The sequence below is a fragment of the Loxodonta africana genome, chromosome 2 (assembly GCF_030014295.1).
Source record: "Loxodonta africana isolate mLoxAfr1 chromosome 2, mLoxAfr1.hap2, whole genome shotgun sequence".
Classification (NCBI taxonomy): domain Eukaryota; kingdom Metazoa; phylum Chordata; class Mammalia; order Proboscidea; family Elephantidae; genus Loxodonta; species Loxodonta africana.
Window position 1 is genome coordinate 76,080,389 of NC_087343.1, and position 6,575 is coordinate 76,086,963.

At 40.6% G+C, this 6,575-nt stretch overlaps 1 protein-coding gene across 2 annotated transcripts in view; it reads right to left on the reverse strand.

The window, feature by feature from the left end:
- ZNF366 (zinc finger protein 366) overlaps positions 1-5,928 on the reverse strand; it is an 83,433-nt gene extending 77,505 nt beyond the window's left edge. The window contains exon 1 of one of the 2 annotated variants that reach the window (XM_023545535.2): positions 5,533-5,928. The gene's annotated coding sequence lies outside the window, so the exon portion shown is untranslated. Of the gene's footprint in view, positions 1-4,716; positions 5,042-5,532 lie in introns of those variants that run through there. The other variant, XM_003407949.4, reaches the window with a different exon arrangement.
- Between the last annotated feature and the right edge of the window lie 647 nt (positions 5,929-6,575).

Consider the following 6,575-nt stretch of genomic DNA (forward strand, 5'->3'; position numbering starts at 1 on the left):
AAACCCTATTATCAGATTTTGCCTTTCCATGTCACACAAACTTAAGGACAAGGATCTAACTTCTAACAGGTTCAGCACAGTACATATTCTAAAAACAAAATAAAATAAAACCTTCTGAGATCAAATCTACCAATATTTAAAATAATAGAAAAATTTTAACAGCTATTTCTCTTGAAAGAATGCATGCTCGTTATATTATACAAATAATATAGAAATGTATAAATCAAGATATGCTATTTATACAGAATTACAGTGTTTATAGAAAAAAAAGTAATTGATCTCTTTATGGTTTATATATGGGTTATACGGGAGAAAGATGTGGCAGTCTGCTTCTGTAAAGTGTACAGCCTGGGAAACCCTATGGAGAAGTTCTACTCTGTCCTACAGGGTCACTAAGAGTTGCAATTGACTTGATGGCAGCGGGTTTTGGTTTGGTGGTATATGGGTTATAAATATTGATCAGTCTTGTTGGATTGCTTGACTGGCTAGCATATTTTTTAAATCCATAACATTTACAGCTCCTAGAATAACAATCCATATATTCAAAACCAATTTTGAAAGAGAACATCCAATGCTGAATAGTAATTCCATTTAAAACTATGGTTTTTAGAATGTGTATTTATATTTCATGTCAGTACAGTCTTGAAGAAGACAGAAGAAGATGCTGCATCCAAACAAGTCTCCGTACTATACCAGAACCTGTCACAGTTCTACCCTGACACGCATGGAGTCGCCATGAGGCGGAACTGACTCGATGGCAACTGTTGGGTGTTGTTTTTTTTTTTATTCTAACAAAAAAACCTCAAATGCTTTGGTTGTTGGTGGTGTGGTGGTGTTGTGTTATTGTGTGTTTTGTTTTTGGAAAGTGGAAGGCAGTTTAACTAAGACAAGACCTAAGTTAAAGTATCTTTATAACTTGTGAAACTAACCAGCATGTAGGTTTTAAAGTTTAGAGTGAGAGAAAAATAGAAGTTGGACCAACCACGCACCCTATACACATATACAACACACATGCAGTCACACATACAATGTGGTGATGATGGAATTCTATTATCGGTGTGAAGTTGAGTGGCTCACTGTAAACTGCTGGAGGAGAAAGGTTTCTCCCAGTGTGATCAGCCCTGAGAGAGGTGGGGGACATGTTGCTTCAAGCCCTTTTCTCTCGGGCTGAGTCCTGGAACAGCCACAATAGACTATAGCCATTGGTGGCCAGGAAAAGGTCACCAAAGACAGAGTTCGAGAGCTTGGGGAAGTGGGTGAAAGGGAGAAGAAAACGTCTAAAACATAATTGCAGCGTCTTCACGCATTCATCTGAACTGAAAATTTTTATCACGAGGCAACCTTTCCCCTGCATTGAGCTCTGTTTAACACAGCTGGCATTTTAATGAGGCTAAATCTCGCATTTCTGCCATTCGCAGAAGTGAACGTCAATACATCAAACTCTACTTTTCTTTATCTTGCAAGAATTTGGGGTTCAGAACATCTTCATTTAATGTATGTTCAACTCTAAAGCTATGTTGTTGTTGTTATGTACTGTCAAGTTGATTACAATTCACAGTGACCCTGTATGACAAAGTGAAGCCATGAGGAATAATTTTTGTTCCGACAGAGATTTGGTGTTCAGTATTAAGAATAGTGGCACACACACACACACACACACAAAGAATAGTGGCACAAATCACAGGCAATGTATTCTACTCTTTACCTCAAAAAACACAGTACCCCTACAAGGGAAAGATTAGTTCAAAGGACTACTGAACCACATCTACCATGGCCTCTACCAGACTGAGTCCAGTACAACTAGACGGTACCTGGCTATCACCACTGAGACTGCTCTGACAAGGATCACAATACAGGGTCCCAGACAGAGCTGGAGAAAAACACAGAACAAAATTCTAACTCAAAAAGAAAGACCAGACTTGCTGGCCTTATAGAGACTGGAGAAACCCTGAGAGTATGGCCCCTGGGCACCCTTTCAGCTCAGTAATAAAGCCACTCCTGAGGTTCACCCATCAGCCGAAGATTGGACAGGCCCATAAAGCAAAACTAGACTAAAGGGGCACACCAGCCTAGTGGCAAGGACTAGAAGGCAGGAGGGGATAGGAAAGCTGGTAATAGGGAACCCGAGGTTGAGAAGGGAGAGTGTTGACATGTCGTGGGATTTATAGCCAATGTCAAAAAGCAATATGTGTATTGTTTAATGAGAAACTAGTTTGTTCTGTAAACCTTCATCTAAAGTGCAATAAAAATTTTTAAAAAAATACAGTACCCTTAAGTGTGTTAGTATGTGACTCTTTTGAGAAATTACAACTGACATTTATTGACTCCTACTACTTGCCAAGCATGTGCTAATTGCTTTACATAAACAATCTTATTTAATCCTCGCAGCAATTCTATTATATTGATGCAATTTTACATTTGGGGAAACTGAGCTAGAGAGCCAAGTTAGTGGCCTAAAGCCTGCAGCGAGTAAATGACAAAGCTGAAATTTAAACATACGTTTGTCTAACAACAAAGTCTGTGCTTTTGATGTTCTACTTGCTGTAATTTCATTCACATCCCAGCACACGAATCTACCAGACAAATATCCTAGCATGATTTAAAATCCATATGACTAATTTGTAATTTAGTGATATATAGAGCTTGGGCAGAAATTTTTCTCAAATTCTGGACCATTCCAAGCTGGAGTTCCCCTAATGATATCATGAGAGAACATCTGATGACCCCAATCATGCTGGAAGTTTCCACGAATGTCAACTTACTCTTTGGAGTTCAGTAAAGATAAATGAGTGGTAGCGACTAGACTAAACTAGTCGATGGCTTTTTTTCTTAAGGTAGCTGAAATATCCAACAAATATTCTCATGGCAATGACTTAACACCGTAACTGCAAATATTGAATAATGTATTTTTCCTTTTTAAGAAAATACATAATATACCCCCCAGCTCCTTAATCTTGGCCACAATGAAGACACATGCCAGGAGTGGGGCTGTTTTCTGAGCCATTGATGTTCCCATCTTTTTTGCCTTGCATTGCTCATCTTTAGTCAGCACAACTCTGCTGCCCTTTTTTTCATATTGTGTTGGACCTGATGCTTTTATTCAGTAATCAAAACTAGAGAGCATTCTTTGATATTGCTTTAATTTGGCATAAAATTAAACACATCATCAAAGACAGAAATGAAACTGAAAGAAGCAAGTCAAGATTGCAGCCCTGAATTTTCTACCGGGGTCACAACTGCTGATTAAGATGCAAAATACCCAAGTTGATCAGCCCCAGCTACCTTTTGACCTAAAGATCTATGAAGAGGGGTGGCTAGGGTGTATGGTAAGGGGCTGGAAACCATTTCGAACTGTTACTAGAATAATTTCACATCGTCATCCTTAAGTCAGCAAACGCGAATCAAGTCTTTTTTATGTTGCTCATTTTAAGGAAAGTTTCTTGAAAAAGGAGAAGAAAAAAGGCGTATGACTAATGAGACAAAACCCACATAAACGTCCAGTTCTATCCTATTTTCTCATCCCATTAAGATGATGGCTCAGTTTCAAATAAAGATTAATTGCTTGAGTGTGGTTAATGCCTAGTCTGGCCGAATTATTTTATAAATGAGAGACCAGCTATTTTTGTCACACCCTTCACATCCCAGGTGACTTTAGTAAATTTCATAGAAATGAATATATTTTTTAAAATGCATAGACTTTGCTTTTCACCCAGTCAATACCTCCTTGAGTTAAGTTCTTAATAAATATACACAGCCTTTCAAAATGACCTTGCTGATCTATTTTTGATAATGTGAACTTTGCTGCCTTGTGGTTTGCCATGATGAGTTCTTGGTAACATTATACTTTCTGATGAATTTAATTGAAACAAGTTAGACATTTTCAAACTAGTTGTGTATAAGCTTGCCTAGATTGCTGTGCTCTATTTGGCGCTTAGAAAACCAGGCACTGGGGGAATGTTTTTCAGTTGCATCTGTAGCTTAGTTTTTCACCCTTACTGACATAAGCGATCAACTTTAATCCTCCTTTATAAGCCACATGCTGCTTTCCAAAACTAAAGTTACATGCTTCAAAATCTTCCTCTTCTTTTGTGTGACAGATGACATCTTACATTGACAGTGGACAATAAATTTACACTCAACCCACTCATGAACCTAAACACACAAGCCCCCCAGGCGCAGTACAATTCAAAGTGACATCCCCGTTTTTTCCCTCCTACTTCAGTGATGCAGAATAACAGTCTCTAATTAACATAGGGGTATTGAATGGAAAGAAAAGAACACAAGAATGGCACCTCAATCCAGAAAACGTGTAGCAAAAACCCCAGAGCAGACCACAGTTCTTAGCAGACAGCATGATAAGGTCCCCAAGATACAGCCCAGAGGAAGAGTGAATCCTTCAGTGAAACACAGCACAAACCCCAGTGCCTCCTGGTTAACCCAGCCATGGTATCAGAGCTACAATTCAGATTAACTCAGTGTCCTCCTTAGCCCCATTGCAAGGTCTATTTCTAGTTCTTCCAGTCTCAGCTCTGCAAAGCATCAGTATTCTCTTCCAAAAAAAAAAAGGTATAAGCTTACATTCTGGGGCATCCATCAGTCCTACCCTTTGATTAAGGACTACGCCCAGCAAGGTTATTTTCTAGTGAAGATGCCCACGGCTGTCTCCATCCCCGGGATATGGAAATGGAAGTAGAAGCGATTGCATGGGTAACTTACCAGCTCCTGAGTTCTGAATGGCTGCAGCAGCCCCAATGCTTTACCTGATCCCTTGCTCTCTCTGTCTCTCTCCCTCTCTCTCTCTCCCTCTTTCTCTTGTGTACAGATTGAAGGGAACTTAAAGAACTCGCAGGGACAGTGTTTCAGATGACTTAAGAAAGAGAACAGGAACAATACTTCGTTCTCTTTTTCTCAGATGAGTACCTTCGGGAAGAAGGAAGGAAGGGAGGGGAGAGGGAGGAAGTCAACAACCCTTTGCTTTCCTGAAAAAAAAATAAGGAAACAGAAGATAGACATCTCATTTTCTCTTAAACAAAATGTTGGAAGGGGCAAAAAAAAAAAAAAAAACTTTGAAAAAAGGAATTCCTCAAAGTTTGTCTTCTGTCCTGGGAGCGTTAAAGAGGTGAAAATGCCTTAGTGGCCTGGCCTTGCCAAACAAATGGCGTTCCAGAAGGGCAGACTCTCCCGAGCGTGCAGTCGCTGGTATCTGGTTTGCAGAACTAATACAGCCAAATGGGAACAAATCATGTCATGTTGACTTTGAGCAAGGGAAAGTTTGGGCTGCTGGGCTAACTGAGGCAAACCTGCAGCTGGGAGACTGGGAGGCATGGCCAGCCGGCCAGGGCTTTTGGCTTTCCCTGGGCCCTTTGAAACCAGAATTGAGCATTGCTACAATTCCTTAGCTCAACTCTAGATCCTTAGAATTCTTCCAGGATCAAACTGCAGATTTATGCGCTGGTCACTGAGCTTTATACAATGGACCAAATTCAGCTTTTATCTTTGCCGGTGGATAAGAAAGAAAAAAAAGCAACTTACCACTCACCACTGTCTGCAGTCGGACAAGGCTATTGCAGAACTGCTGTTTATATTGTCCTATCCTTTACCCTAAGGCTTCTTGGATTTAGTGACCTCTGGAAAACTGGCAGGTGACTTCTAATTTGTTTTCAAAAAACTGTGAAGAGCCATAGATCTTCGATAAACTAGCCACAGGTTTTGAAAAGGGATAAGGAGACTGAGCAGAAGGAGCAGAGAAAATGATGGAGAATACCCTTAACCAAGGTCAGGCTCTTGGGAGCTCCGTATGCAGGTGGGAGCTCTGTTTAGGGTTAGCTGCTCTTAGGAATAAGCTTGGGTTCAGCTCTCTGATTTGTTTGGTGTGTCTTGTCCCCTTAATTCATCTGGTTAAGACCATTTTCACCACAAACAGGAACCAGCAGTTATAGGGACCTTTGTGGCAGCAAAAGAAAAACTAGCCTCAAGCTACTTCCTTTATTTCACTGTATTTTGAAAAAAATGGGGTAGAGGGCTACACCTGATCACAAAAAGCTATTAAAGTGAGTTCAGGGAGAGAACAATTCTGATTCAGTCTCTGTGTAAGGGTTATTCGGTCCCTGGGTAGTACAAATGGTTAAGTGCTTGACTACTAGCCAAAAGGTTGGCGGTTCCAACCCATGCAGAGGCACCTTGGAAGACAGTCCTGGCCATCTGTTTCCAAAAGGTCACAGCCTTGAAAACCCTATGGAGCAGCTCTACTCTGCACGCACAGGGTCGCCATTTGTCAGAATCAATTCAGCGGCAACTAACAGCAACAACACTATGGTCTATAAGATTATTCCTTGGCTTTAATAGTTTTCTTTCTCCATTTATCTATCTATCTTCTCGGTGTATGTGTGTGAGTATCTATCAGAGAGGACATAAAGATAGTGTTGTTCAGTAGGATTGCAAGATCCAATGTACAGTCCTTTGCATTCACTATGGCACCAAGACCGGTACAAAGCGTGGCACTGGATTTATGACATGGCTGACCTACGCCCAAGTACAGAGTCAATAGAACCTCTAGGGTTTGCCAGGTCACACAC